This window comes from Accipiter gentilis, chromosome 4 (genome assembly GCF_929443795.1).
Source record: "Accipiter gentilis chromosome 4, bAccGen1.1, whole genome shotgun sequence".
In the NCBI taxonomy this organism is placed as follows: domain Eukaryota; kingdom Metazoa; phylum Chordata; class Aves; order Accipitriformes; family Accipitridae; genus Astur; species Astur gentilis.
In genome coordinates this window covers 4785742-4800549 of record NC_064883.1, presented here as the reverse complement: position 1 = coordinate 4800549, position 14808 = coordinate 4785742, and the positions used below count along the sequence as shown (strand labels likewise).

The 14808-nt window shown below is 40.9% G+C and overlaps 1 protein-coding gene across 5 annotated transcripts in view; it reads left to right on the top strand.

The window, feature by feature from the left end:
• RARB (retinoic acid receptor beta) overlaps window positions 1–14808 on the top strand; it is a 336747-nt gene that overhangs the window by 48776 nt on the left and 273163 nt on the right. The gene's annotated exons all lie outside the window — the stretch shown is intronic.

Genomic DNA, 14808 nt, shown 5'->3' with positions numbered 1-14808 from the left:
TACTGATTCTACCAGTGTGGTGAAGTACGGAGCAGACAAGGAAGAATGACAATCTATGGTGCCTGACTCTTCACTGATGGAATCTTGCATCAGCAAAAAAATTAAGGATACTCTTGTAAGTTCAGCTTGAATTGGAATCAGGCAGCTAAAAGTAACATGAGTTTGCTCTAGAGTTGAGCCTCAAGTGCTCAGTTTGCAACTAAGTAGGACAAGTACAAGAAAAACCCAAACCAACCCCAACAAAGGAACAGAATACCTCCTTGCAATTCTCCAGAAGGGAAACCTGTTTGAAATACCTAGGCAAGAAAATGGAGGGATGAAAACCTAAAGTTAAGGTGAAATTAACTCAACATCAGTGTTGTTTGTCTTCAACTAACCACCAGTTGCCTCCCTGTTCAGGATACCTTAATGAGAAAGGTAGGGTAGTTCAGTTTAACACTAGTGTTTTGTTTGTCCTTGGAGATTTCTGAATGTGTGCTAGAATCTTCATTATTCCTTTTCTGATTTATTTACTTTTTAGTATTTTCTTCATTTATTTTTTTCTGGCATTTACAGCAGTAATTTTTTTTTCTTTCAACTCTGAGTTTCAACTAAAGTGGGTGAATTGGTTTAGAAAAAAGTAGGTAGACTTTTTAGTCCTAGTAATCAAAATGTTTAATTAACTTGATTTTCATTTTTGTTTTCATCTTTGCTTTTCATGAGTCATGCTGAAGTATATATCACAGACTGGCTGTATAAAATCTATAACCTAATTTTTAGAAGTTTTTTTCATTTTTCTCATCCCAGCAATGGCAAACAAATATTGCAGACACAAATCAGAGGTTTGGTTTGACTGCAGATTTTGGGTGCTGAGATAAATCAAGCATTCCAGTTTCTTGATGCTGACTAGTTATTTGCAGCTAGGTTGGGACCTTGGGCAAGGCAGTGTTTTTGCCATTGAGAAGAGAAAGTCCTCAAGTGGTGAAGAATGCTAAACTGTCAGTGGAGACAAAGGAACAACCTCTGAGGAGCTGATATTTCCCATTTCTTGTTTTTTTGGGATTGTATCTTCCTACAAACTACTAAGAATAATGAGACCAGTTATTACCATTGCTGAACATGGTCCTAATGAGAAGGATTTTTCCCACTGGATCAAACTGGAAGTGTAGCTCCGGGGTTTAACAGTTGGGAGGTCTGTTGTTAGCGGATGTACCAATCTGAATAGCTGAATGAAAGTTTATCCCTTATTTACAGAACCCCAGTCAGTCCGTTTGGTTAAAATAAAGGCTGTAAATGTCTTCTCCTGGAGATTCTGACTTGCATTATTTAGTGGACTGATGTCTTGTGTAGCAGTAGTCCCAAAGAAGTTGAGCGAGGCATCAGAACTTTCCTTTCAGCTTCATCTTAAAAGGAGGTACCGCTGAAGGTGAACTGTAGCGCATTCAAACTGTGCGAATGAAGAAAATAGACTTCAAATATTTGTGTAGATTGGTTTGTTTCGGGGAAGAGCTACGAAGCGTATTATGGGTTTCGGAAATGTGCTAAAATGCTGTGCCTGCAAAACTAAAGACTTCACAAAAGTCACTCTTCTAAAAGGGTCACAGGAAAGGTCAGTGCATTTCTAGGTCTGCATTCGTAGGATGGTCTTCTAATAGAGAATTTTTCTGTTTCTATCTTTCCCTCTGCTCTTACTTGCAGGGGATGCGGTCTCATGAGTGCCTTGAAAATTGGCTTCAATAAAAAATGTTTTTCTTTGCAGTTAATTGGCTTCCAGGTTCATGTTCCATCTCACACCAGAAATAGATTTAGGTGCATCTCTCTTAGTTTACAGGTTTCTGGATAGGTACCCTGGGTGAAGTATTGCAAGAAACTTCCATTGTTCAGACACGTCTGAAAATAAAATGCTAGCATAGGATTTTTTCACCTGGATCTTGACTGTAACAGATGAAACAAGATTGTGTGGTAGGTAGAAATTTGCCATTTTGGTTCCACTCTAAGTGTGCAGGCAAGTTACCTTCTATCTATCTGTCTGTCTGTCTAGCTATGAATGTGTGTGAAAGTGTATATAAAGCTAGACTAAATACATATTTCTATTACATGGTTTTCAACGACAGTAGACAGTAGGGCTGTACCTAAATCCTGGGAACTCTTGTAGCTGTAGTAGCCAAGATTATAAGAGGGTAGGTGATGTTAGACAGCTTCCCCTTCTCTTCTTACTGGTCACTGCTGTGAGAGCAGCAGCTCTGCAAGGTTCAGATCTTTACATCAACAAAGAAAACATTATTTTTTTTAATTTTTTTTTTTAACTTCAATAAATTGTATTCAGACTGAATTACTCTACTGGTAGCTGTTTCAATTACTCATATTCTAGAGCATTTGGGGAGTTTTTTTGTAGTAGCCATAGCCTAGTACAATGGCTAGATGTGCTTTTGAAATGAAATCTCCAGATTTCATTCCATGACACAGTTCTGCCCGCAAGGTAGGCACATTGTTAAACAGGGCTCTCCTCTGCATTCATCACCAATGGTGTGAAGAAGACCCTGGATGGCATGCATTGAGTACCTTGACACCAGTTATGCCAGGAACCACTGACAGCCCCCTCAGCGCTTTCTGGAAAATGTAGGAGGAGTCTGACAGCCACTTAAGAAGAATGAGCAATTGCTTATTTGATGTAACTGAGTTAACTTCCATCTCGTGTATGAGCAGAGGTTCTCTAGGTTGGCGAAGGAGCGGAGAGGCTGTTGAAGCTGCCATGTCCCATTTGTCCCAGCTGCTGTGGTCAGGAGGGCTTCTCAAATACGGATGTAGTTCCAGTGGATGCTGTTCTTCCAAAGCAATTAACTTATTTTCACCCATATTTACTAACCAGTGTGTCTGTATGGACAGCATGTCTCAAAGAAACTGGTGATGGTGCTGTTCTTTTTTTTGTGTGTTCTTTTTATTGGTACAACTGGCTCATTCTGTGGCCCAGCTCATGACGGGCAGGAGATATTTTCTAAATTATATTTAATGTACTGTTCATGTGCAATGGGTGCATAATCTTCAACTTCAGTGAATCCTTTATTTTTTCTCCATCCCTTGAGAGTGCTGGAAAATGACAGCTCGATAAACAGACTAATTTGTTTGTTTGATTTTGGAATTATGAACTTTCAAGGAAAAGGCAGTATCTGCTAGTGTTGGGGGATGTTCCTGCTTTGTCTTATGCCAAGATTCGCAGAGGCACTTTTAAGAATGGACACTGTAGAAACATAGGTAAAAAGCATACTGCCACTAGAAAATGATTGCTGTTGATTTTTTTTATTTTAAGTAGATGGTCTATTTTTGTTCACATGCAGCTGAATTGCTGATTTTATTCAAGATGAAGGAGGTGGATTTAAAATATGAAGCAGTACTTTCAAAAGTCTTCTACAATATTGTACAGTATCTAATGGAATAGTAGAGACCTGTCAAACCAGACAGGAATGTGTTTATCTGTATTTTTTTTCAAGCAGACTTTATTTGTGTTTCGTTTTCAAAGTGGCACTGTAATTTTTTTTTTTTTTTTTTTTTATGAGTCCCGCTTTCCAGTATGGCACCATCACTAGGTACTTCACACTGTACATACAACAGCTGGGTTAATTAAATAGATATGTCACAGCACTGAAGCCAGTGCTTGCTGCCATTGTACACAGGCAGACAAGAGCTACAGCAAATAGAGCCTCACAGAAGCATCAGCAATTGTGATGGTGCTGTTCTTTTTTCTGCTGTTCTACTAGCAATTGTAGTAAAAAAACCCCAAGCTATGGTATGAAAAAAATAGGACAAAAAATTATGCTTTGTGTGCATTAATTGCAAGTAAGTATAAAAGAGGTGAAATGTGCATTCATGATATCATATAACAGTTATTATTGATTATGATAAATGTTAGCAATCTCAGTACGGAATTTGTGGAAGATTTTCTTTCCCTGTAGCCCTACAGCATACTCTGCCCCCCCCCCCCCCCCCTTTTTTTTTTTTTTTTATTCCTCCCCTCCCCATATTGAAATGTCTTAACATGTGGTGAAGAAGGTCCTTCAACATTTTCATAAGAATGTTTGTTATCTCTAGTGTGTGGACCAAATTTGGAGACATCATCCTTGTGACCTTTCTGTCTATTGTTGGCTATGAAAGTTATACACCGTAGCCCCTACTTCATCTCTGAAACACTGATGAATGATGCCGTGTGCTTAAGATCTCCTCTGCTCTTCTCAAAAGTGGCTGCATTTCAGTGACTGGCAAAATACTCCTTTTATACCTGTTACTTGTTTTCACAAGGTTCAGGTTAGCTGTAATTACTGAGGACAAAATGTTCTTCTATGACTTTGGCTCATTGCAGACCCAGTGACGTAGATGTGCTGTAAGCGAGGAGATGAGGTCATCTCGATGAGTATGATGGAAGTTGTTAACAGATTGCAGATTTTTTCCCATAAAAGGATCAAAGCTCTATCTACAGCTGCTGGGAGGGCTACTGAGGACAGCAGCAGAAGCTGAATCTCCAGAAAGGATGGATATGGAGTAAATCCCAACACAAGCTGCTCTCTGTGGTTTGGAGGCTGATTGGCAGGTTTCCAAGGAGCAGATGGTGCTCCAGCAACATTTTGTTGTTTGTTTGTGATCTACTTGCAGCATTGCAGAGTGAAGGCAGCGTGGGGCTGGTCAAAATGGCAGTACTGCCGTGGCAGAAAATGGGAAGAGTCGTGGCCGCTTGAGAGCGGTGACTGCTAAATTACACCTTGCAAGTAATTCTTGGCACTTGCCGTATGAACAAGTATTGACCTGTTTGTCTTAGAAGGTAACGAAAGAGCCATATAAACATCATTAATTCGGCAATAAATTGTTCAGAATTGTGTAATAATAAGGAACTACTTTAAAATCAAAACCTATTGTGCATGATAAGGGGATTCTCGAAGTGTGTGGAGCTGTCAGACATCAAATCTCCGGATATTTCTGGAGAATCTCTGTATAAACTTGTGAAAAGCTAAATTAGAAATCTTATTGCTGAGACTTGTTAGCTATGGGGCTGCACAGGCTGGCAAAGAACACTGTCTTTTGTTTTATGAAGTCCTTAAAGTCCTGTTTTAATGTTGTAATTCGAAAAGCAAACACTAAAATACAGACCCAGGTCTCAGTTCTACAAGCTCTCAGAGATGCGAGTAGCTATCTGCATGTAATTAGACGTCATGTTTGTACCTTTGGGAGGATAGGGTTGCCCAGGTAGAAGACGGTGGGGTAGCTGGAAGCAGGGAGGTGGAAGGCAGGCTGTGGCTCACGCAGTGCTCCTCCTCACTGGCATTCGTGTCTACTTACCCACTGTGTTGGGGACAGCCTGTCATCAGGGCTCTCATCTCTGCCTTCAGAAACTTGGGGGACAGCGGTTAGGATGTCTGCGCTGTGTTTGCAGCGTGCTGCCTGCAGCCCGCAGTAGTCGTCAAGACAAGGGTCCCTTCACACGCAGAAGTGTCCTCTGCTTGTGCCCTGCTCAGTTTCTGTTTGGAAATACGTGCATTCAGAGTCACTGAGGATATCCAAGGGTTTTGGGGTAGCTGGGCACGAAAGCGTTCACCTGAACATGTAACATGGGTGAACAAAGGATGGGGTTTGGGGTGTTCTGGTGGATTTTTTTGGCAGAATACTGTAAGTCGTGAGAGAATTTGGCCCCGGAGACGAAGGGAATAGTACTAACAGTTTTAATTTTGTCAGCCATGGCTGGCTAATTCAAAATCAACTTTTTACAAAGTAACTAGGTTTCAGAAGTACAGAGTGGGATTTGGAGAATGTCTGGTGTGACGGGGCTGCGCTGACTCAAGTAGTCAGCTTGGCAGATCTGTGCCCTAAGCTTACAAGCAAATGACAGAGCCAGTTAAAATACATGCCCAGAGTAAGTTTTTTGGGGAATGTTTGGGACGTGAGTGTAAAGGGACCTGGGTAGGACAACAGACTGACTGAGCCACCGGCCTCAGAGGATGAGCAGGCTAAGCCCCAGGTTTGGTCTGCAGTGACTCTGGTCATCCCCTCGCAGCACCTATGAAATGGTTGATGGCAAGGAACTAGTAGGTGAAAGTCATGACTTTTGGGGGTGTTTTTCATACTATATATGATGGGAAGCAGAGCCTGATAAGTATGCGTTCTTTTATCAGGCTTTTGAGTGCAGAGTATTGTTTTTGTGAAAGGTCACTCTGTCCATGGTAATTATAATGATAGCTCTCTGCTGACTCACTGTCTTGTTTTCATTTATGTATCACCCCTTAGGTGTTGTATATTGAATCATTTAACTTAGTTTGGTTAAAAAAAAAAAACAAAAAAAACCCCAAAAAAACCAAACCACCTTTAGTTAGCTATAGAAATACACATGCTCACCTCCACCAATTTTGAGGTGCTGTGTAATCTTGTTGCTGTGAGTTTTGCCTTTTACCCAATGTTCTGTTGCCCCATCTCTTCTTCCTCCTGTTTTTATTTTTGCCTGTAGTTGTTGTCATACTTAAAATTAAATTGTAAACTCTGCAAAGGTGGCTGTTCTGCAAAGCAATCTTTACGAAATTATTCAAAATTGTAATTAGTAGCTATAAATAACAAGGAGGGTTAAGAATAGCAAACAGAATCATTCATTTAGAGGGATGAACATTTGAAGACTGTGATGTGGATTGTAGGCACATGTGTCTTCTCTGTTGCTACCTGTTTTACATTCAATGAAAACTTACAGTGATCTTAGAAAAAGCTGAGGCAGGTTGTGCTGCCTTTTCTGTGGAAAGATCCAAGTTAGAGAAACCAACTGTGAGTTTCCAAGGAGTGGGAAAATCTCAAGACTCCCACTCCTGACTCTTGTGGTAGCTTCTTCTCATGTCTTATAGACAAAAAAAAAATAAATGATACGCTTTTAATTCAATGTAACGGATTTTTAACATTTATCAATTATGATTACTTTTTACAGGAAGCTAAGGGGTCTTTGGCGTTCTCCTACCCTCACAACTGTACAACTGTTTTAATGAGAGATGCCCTTGGATTTCTTTGATGTTAAAGCCAGTTTGTGATTATATGAAGGTTAGATAGGGTGAGGAGAGACAGAAAGAGGAGAGGCAGGTGTTTTGTATCTTTGAGCAATTTCTATTTCTGGAATTGGAGAGCATTTTAAATTAAAATATTCTAACATAGTTTTTATTACTGTTGTAGCTGCTGTAGGTTTCACTAGAACTTAAGTTTATCCTCCCCCCCCCCCCCCCCCCCCCCCCTTCACACTCGGTTCAGATCTGTAGCAAATTTGAGTGCACTGTCCTACACGTTATACTGAGTTGTGTCTTTGGAGATGTGATACAGCCTGAGATTATTCAGTGTGACAACACTTAACCTAACATAATTCAGTTCAGTGCACTGAGAAGTAGAATGATAGAAATTTTTTTTATTTTTTTTTTTTTTTTCCCTAGGATGGGTACCCATCCATTGTCACTCTAGTTACCACAGATTATCTGATAGGAACATAAGAATATAGGAGTTGCCATACCAGATCAAACCAGAGGTCCATCTAAGTCACTGTCCCTTCTCTTGACACAGGCTGGAGCCGGGTATTTCAGACAAAACTGTAGAAAACCCTACAATAAACTTTGAAATGTCATTCACATTATGGTATTTTCTTTTTAATCCTGTTGATTAGACTTTGGTCTGTGCTGTGTAGCAAAAGGACTTAAATCCCTTGTGTTTCCTAAATCCCCTCTGATGTAACACTTCATTTTCATGTTATCTATCTAAACCTTATCTGAATCCTGCTGCGCTTTTGATGTCAGCATGGTGTGGTAGCAGTGCATTCCACAAATTTAATTATATGTTATAAATAGGAATGTCTAATGTATCTTGTCTTGTTTCTCAAACCTCAAGCATGCCTTCTATGAGATATCTCATCTTTAAGCTAAAAGGATTCCCATCAGTGTTTCCAGTCCCTACCCTGCAGGACTCTTCCAGTGCCTGTAATCATTCTAACAGTTCTTCAGATCTATACCTTGCGCTTGTCACAAGAGTAAATCACCATATTTCATATAAAGAGTATACGGTCATTTTATATAGTAGCAATGCTGTTTTTCTATAACATTTTAACGTTGGTGTGAAGAATTAAGGGGAAAAGAGAGATGCTTACAGTCAGAATTATCTTTTAAATGTTTTACTTCACATACATGAAAATGGTGCCAGAATCATTACGGCAGTGAGAGATTGGTCCTAAAATGTACGTCGAGCACAGACAGTGCTAGTAAGAGCTGCTTTCCCTTTAATGGCCATTTTTGCCTTTTAAGCTAGTATTTCTGTGGTTTAATTTGTGCGCTCCTTAACTTAAGACTTTATTTCTTCTTGATCAACCCAGTTAAGTTCGTATGGGATTTAAAATTATACTTCATGTAGACCTAACTTAGTCTGCTTTTTCAGTTAGCTCAGCAACCATAATTCAAAGGGTTGGGTGTTTTTCAAGAGGTAAAAATCCTTACTTTTATCTTTTGATGTTCCCTCCATCCAAGTGTTTTCAAAGAAGAATAAAGCTCTCTTTTTCTTTCATTCCTCTTTCTCTCCTCTTCCCCCTCTTCTGATGTGTGTCATCAACTTGCATTTTTTAAAATTAATCAGAAACTGGCAGTCTTGAAAGCAGCCGGCAGGGTCTAACATGGCTGGTATTCATTTGCATGCGTGCTGAAATGCATGCGTGAGCATCTGGAGATGGCAGCAACGCCCTCTGCTCTGGCTTCACTCTGCAGATTGCTAGTTGTGCCCCTTGAAGGCAGCTGTACCTGCATGAGAGCCCTTAAACTCCTTGCACACGCTCAGCGTTGGCTGTAGTATAAGGACTAAAGTAATTAGATGAGGCATAGTAACGGTGTGGGGAGTATTAATAAAAATGTTTTGCTTATGATGAACCGCAGTGATTTTGGCTGCTGGGTGTAAATGGTTTCTTTTGTAATGTAGCGTTTGACCTATAAATCTGACCGCAACTTTGCTAGGTTCTTTTTCTACAAAACTGGCAGCCTCCGCTGTCCACTTTCTTAGGCTCTAAAATAAATAATGAAAACTACCATAAACACAGGATTTGATATTGATTTTCCGGAGTTTAAGATAATCTGAGGTCTTCAGAGATCAGTATCCTTTACTGTGTCATACACATATGTATGCTGCTGCTATAAAAATAAATAACTGGAGCTCTTTAAGGTCTAGTTTGTGAAAAAGATGAAACATTTATTGGCCACTATATTTTGAACATTGTATTTCTGCAGCTGAATTTGATGCTTTGCGTCCCATAAAATAAAAATGATGAGATTGAAGGCAGTAATCAAAAGAAAAGGGCTCAATGTGTCACTCCGTTGCTAGAATACACGCGGCGGGGTTGAACCGAGCTTTACTTCCGATATACTTTTACAAATTTTTAACGATAGCTAGTGAGCCAAAAGTTGAGAGGCCTTGGAGGCGAGTTATTTATCAGGTTATTTTTTCTCCTCCTGGCGCGGCGCGGTCCCCCCGGTTGCAGGCTGTTCCTGAGACGCGGCTTGCAGTTCGTTCAGTCTGTTCCCCGTCCAGCCTTTTGCGCCTCTCTAGCGAACACCAGGGTAGGGTCCAGCGGTACTGATGTGGAACTTTTCACATCGACGGATGTCAGAAAGACCTGCAGGAGCACGGCAACGCTGATTTTGGCTTTGCTGGGCACGTCCGGGCGCTGGCTGACGGGCAGCCCCCTGCGCCGGGCCGCTCTCCGGGCGCGGCCCGGCCCGCCAGGGGGCGCTATAATGCAGGGATGTCTGGGGCGCGCCGGCCGGCAGAGGCGGCCATGCGCCGTCCCCAAACTCCGCATTAATACGAATAAAAAGGCGAAGGAAATTGCAGCCTGGACCCTGTGACCTGGCCGAGCCAGTGTAAGTCATCAAGGAAGCCTTGACGGATCGGGAGCGGTCTCCTAAATATCAGAGGGCTATATGGCTCTGCAGAGTATTGTACCGACCGGGACACGGATTTCTACGGTGTGACCGTATTACAGCATCGATTTGAAAGGAGAGGGAAAGGAAACTTAGGAGTCAAGCCGCAGAAATAAAAACGATTCCCTGGGAAGTGGCTCAGCAGCTTACGGTTGGCTTTGCCTCTCCGCGTGTGTGATCTATGCCGATAGGCATGTCTGCGCCGCACAGAGGAGGGTTCAGTTCTCTGCCTGCCCCGAGCACGGTGGTCTCCATTACTCAACAGGTGTTGCCGGTGGCACCTCAGAAGCGGCATTTTGGCAGGAAAGAAACCGCGTGAGGCAAAATCGTGACGTGAATTGAAAGCCAGCTCTCTGTCGGCCACCCAAATGGAATCAATTGCGCTATGGATTAGGCAACCCAGATTACTCCTGCCTGTGGATCCTCCAAGTCTCCAAACGGTGCAGCAGAAGGAGATTGTATGATGCTGCTTAGAACAGTATGCGTGTACTGAGCGTGGGAGGGAAGCCCCCAATGCTGGATTTAAATAGCCAAAACCAGGAGAAAAGATGATGGCAGTAGGTGTATTTTAAAAATTGGCTATTCTATTCAGCTGGTGAATTGCTGGGTTGTTACCTTTTCAAGGAAATGGTCTCCAATAAAATAATAAGAAATAAGGCAATAGCATTGATCAGTTATTAGTGGATCCTAATTCAGTAACAGGGTTTGATTCTGCATAGCTGTTTACACTTGCATGTGTCAGTTTCTGTTCCTGGAGAATCTAGAAAGTAGCACGTTCTTGCTAGGTGGGACAACAGGTTTTGAGCAAAACCTCCCAACCTCCCCAGAGTTTGGTTTCGTATCCCACCCAGGCAGCTGTCAAGATACACAGCATACCCTTTTTCTTTCTCTTGCATAAGTCGTATTCCCTGACCTTGTCAAAAATGGCATGTCTTTTCATCAAAGTTCATAATGATGTAAGGCCTCCCCAGCTTACTGTGCACATGACTAGTAGGAGACGGTTATGTGAACTCGGCATGATTCGCCAGCTAGACTCAAGGTATGCTGGGCTGTTGTTGGGACGTGTGTAGAATTCTTCCTGTATTTTTATCACAGGATTCTGCTGCAGTTCTTGGAAGAATGGGATGGTATGATGCAAGGTGAATGGAACCCAAATTTCAGAAGGATCAATTGGTGATGGCAAGGTTGAACTCATTCTTCATTGTTAGAGGCAGAAAGCACCTGAAACGTTGCTTCTGTTGAGATGGAGGAATCTGCAGGAAGAACACTTTCTAACCCCTGTTTTTCAGGCTGGTGTTCTCTTCCCCAAACTTTCCAGAAATAGTGGAGCCATGGCAGGGATGTTGGAATCCTATTTCTACAGATCTGTTAAAGCACATACTTCTCAGGCGTATTTAGAAGGCCTTGCAGGACGTGTTCCTTTATCTGATCTGAGAAGGAAAGGAAAAGTAGTTACCATCTTCCAAAATGATGGTTATACAGACTAGCTAATGGTAGCATCTTCAGAAATCACTTATATGCTAAATGATACAAATGAATTTATTCCATGTTAATTTATTCTGGATTATTTCAAATTTTAGAGAATCCCGTGTATGTGGGGATAATACTTGGTCCCAATATTATTTTCTTGCTTCACTTTTAATCGAAATTGCAAATGTTAATGTGCAGCCTGCACCATCCTATGTGCCAGACAATTGCACCTGAGGCTGCAAGTCTTCATGTTACGTCTCTTCTGGCAATTATATTTGAAACACTATATTTTGACAAAATTATTCACGATGCACAACCCTAGCTGCCTGAGTGTAAACAGTTTACATTCATGGAGTTGGAAGGTCTAACGTAGTATAAGTAATTGGATTGTTGAATGGTTGAAGTAGCTCTGACTAGGATATTTGGGCCAGACCTTCTTTTGACTGACGTAATACAATATTCAGATCATTGCTTTTGAAGACTGGGGTTTCACTAGGCACACTGTACATGAAAAAGTGTGCAGTATACATTAATGGCTTAACTCTTAATAGTAAACCTTATTGAACTTTATCCTGGAAACTTGACAGTGGAAGCTGGCTAAAGTTAAAAGTGAGCTTTGAAGCCCAAAGCAAAATTACTTTGAACCTGAATGTATGGGACAAATCTCAACTGCTAATCAGAATATATAGAATATTTTCAGCTATGAATTTTAATTAACATTTTAATTAATTTTTTTACTTTAAAACAACTGCAACAACTTTAGTCTCTACTGCTCTTCTAGCTGTGTTAAAGTATACTGAAATCAGGAAGTCATGACTGCACACAGACATCTGGAGCCAGAGGCTCGGCAGACTTTTGAAGTCAGTGGTGTTGCTCTGATTTACACCTTCTGAGGATCTGCCCTATGAGATCAGTGCGAGTCCAGACTTATGTATTCTGGGTCAAATTTAGTGAACCTGGAAGAGTCAGAGGACTTTGGAGTGGGTATTGTTTCTTTTAAAGGTTGATTGGACCTTCCTCTATCTATGTTGAGTGCTCCCCATAGTCTGATTAGTGGGGGGCGTGCATTACATATTTCTGGGATTAATTCAATTTCGCTTTCAACTTTCATTCTTTTCCTTCTAAGAAATCAGATGGCTTTATGGTAATTCCCTGCTGCTCTCTAAATCCCTAAATCTCTTTCCTGTTTCTCACTTCTTTAAGGTATTAAGTGTTACTCAGTAATGCAGAACTTAGTGTGTCTGGCTCTGTGTGTTTAATTTCACTGTGTTAAGCATAAACAATTTTAAAGGCATGTTATTTCGAAGTGGATATATTTTGCACAACATGCTATCAGGATCAGTGGTAAGGTTAGCTGGTATTTGTTGGCTTCCAGCTACATTAAGTACTTCAAAATATCATAACCCAAATGTAAAATTGCATCTTACTGCAATACTGAAGAAGCCTGGCCATGGAAAATGTCCGGGTTAATGAACTTTCTGGCTGAGGATATTTGCCTTTCCAGCTGTTGAACGTGAAAATTGGAAGTGTGAGCTCCAAGTATATTGGTCCCCAATCCACAGTAAACCACCCTATAACCCAGGCTGACAAGGGAGACCACAGTAATGTTCTCTGTAGCACACTGCTTGCACAGTATGTGCACTGTGCTTTGTGGGACCATAGGCTTGTTAAGGCGGCTCATATGAGGTTACCTTCCAGTACCTAGGACTGAGCCTTGCTGTTACCAAGCACCAGGCAAAAGGCAAAGTTCGTGTGTCTGGAATAGGGTCCTGCTTTATAACAAAGGGTCTGTAGTGGACAAAGTCAGGGGATTTCTGCATCATGTACATTAAACTTAGTAGCCACTCACTGGCATGCTTTTGGGAAAAGTTAAGAGAGTCATCACTGGATCCACTGGTCTCAGATGCACTATCTGAGGGTACAGAAAGGATTATCCTCTCTGAATAGCATCTCTTTATTTTTCTACCCATTTACTTAGGCTGTGTGAAGAAGTGAGTGAAAGGCCATCACCTAAAAAAACCCGACAAACCAAACAGAGAAGGACTGTGTTTCACCCAGGCATATTTTCTTGAGAGCCTCACGGGAATTTTTGTACTAGCAGGGCTCTTGAGTACACAGACAAAAAAGTTTTTTTAATACTTATCTGTATCTTCTGAGCTCATGAATCTGAACTGTCTGATATGTTATGGGATATGTCATGGAGTTTGAACTAAGCAATCTAATAGGGTGGTTACTGGGAAATGTATATTAGTGGGAACATTAATGTGCTCTCTTTATATTGAAACCAGGTTTGACAATGTTTATGTAGCCCATGGGCTGAACGGTGATGTTAGTATGAAAGAGGCAGATTGTTTAGCTGAAAAGAGAGTTGAAACTTGTCATGTCTGCATTACTGACATTAATGTTTTATGCACTCAGTGCTTCTAGGACTGCTGTTCTGTGTGGGATTATGGTAATTCCTGATCAATTGTGTCTTTGTAAGAAAATATAACCACACATAAAATAGCTAAAATGCAAGGTAGCTCTTCATTGCATAAAGACCAATTAGAGGATAGTTTATTACCCACCTGAGGTTTGAAAAGAAAAATGTTCTAATAAAAAGGTTCTTGATCAACAAAATGTGAAAGGACTTAGCAATTTTAGTTCACTAGGATTTGGCTAATGTGATTGTCCTCATTTCAGAGCAAGGCGTAAATCCTTTGCATCAAGGTACAGACTTCAGTTTCTATTGCATGAAGACGTATCTCTTGGAAACACAATTACACAGAGGAGTGGAGGAGCAGAGGGGTGCAGGTCTTGGTGGGCTTGGTCCTCTCTGAGGTGTTGGCAAGGGAGGAAGACCACCCTAAGAAGCCTGGAGGAAGGGCAGCAGAGTGGCTGCTTTGCAGTTGCCTCACCCCTTGATCATAAAACCTTACCCCCTTGATCGTAAAACCTCTGAAATGGAATGAAAAATAGAAGTAAGTGAAGGTTTGGCCACCACAGTTAGCACTCATTTGACTAACTGCCATGAAATTATTCCATTAACAGAATTTTGTAGTATATTGTTTGTTTGTTTATTTTCCCCCAAGGCAGAAATGCATCTTCTACTGAATTTATTTGCAGTGTTTTGTTTTGAAACGGCAAAACTGATCTCAATTACGATTTTTATCTTGGCCACCAGTCATGTCAGAGCCCAGCCCAGCTCTTTAAAACAAATTCAGTGTTGCTTGTTATATTAATTGCTGCAAAAGTTCCATCCTTCTCTAGTTCAAGCATGTTTATTTTGCAGTATAAAGATGATACTTCAGAGAAGTAGGTTTAGTTACTATAAAATATAATTTTCCCAACATTTTTTATGCTGAAAATATTCTGAATGAATCTTCTGAAATGAATAATATGCATAAGAGTAGTAAGGAATAGGAAT